Here is a 651-nt window from a genome sequence, read left to right as displayed (position 1 = left end):
CGAGCGGAGAAATGCCCAGACCCCCGCAGGTGGGGAGCTTCCTGCAAGTTACTGTTTGTCACATGCTTCCCAGCCAGGCGTGAGATCACACACTCACACCCGCGCGCGCGCACACACTCACACACACACTCACACCTGTGCACAGGCGGTGCCTCTCCATCCGCTCCCACCCGCATCGGCCACAGCACCCTCACCGGCTCCGTGCGCAGCCCGGTCTGTTAAAGTCTTTGCAGCTGAGCCCGCGGTGCAGGGGCGGCTCCCCGGGAGACGGGCGGGTGCCATTGGAAGCAGCTGCTGCTGAGGGCGCGGAGCGGCTGACGGGCTGAAAGCGCTGCTGGGGTTTGGAAAGGAGCGCGCCCGGCCGGGAAAGGTCTCGCTTGTCCTCGTGTGGTTGCAGCGGGAGAATTGCAGCGGGTTTGTCCCGCCGCGGAACTCACCGCGCGGATGCGTATTGGCAGAAATGAACGGCAAGGCCCCACCAATGCGCTCCGCGAGCGACTGTGGATTCCGCGGGTTTGTCCCGCCGCGGAACTCACCGCGCGGATGCGTATTGGCAGAAATGAACGGCAAGGCCCCACCAATGCGCTCCGCGAGCGACTGTGGATTCCCTGGGCGCTGGCTCTGGAGCGCGCCGCCAGGGGGCGCTGGTCG

This window comes from Myotis brandtii, unplaced genomic scaffold (assembly GCF_000412655.1).
Source record: "Myotis brandtii unplaced genomic scaffold, ASM41265v1 scaffold247, whole genome shotgun sequence".
NCBI lineage: Eukaryota > Metazoa > Chordata > Mammalia > Chiroptera > Vespertilionidae > Myotis > Myotis brandtii.
Note: the sequence above shows the minus strand (reverse complement) of the source record.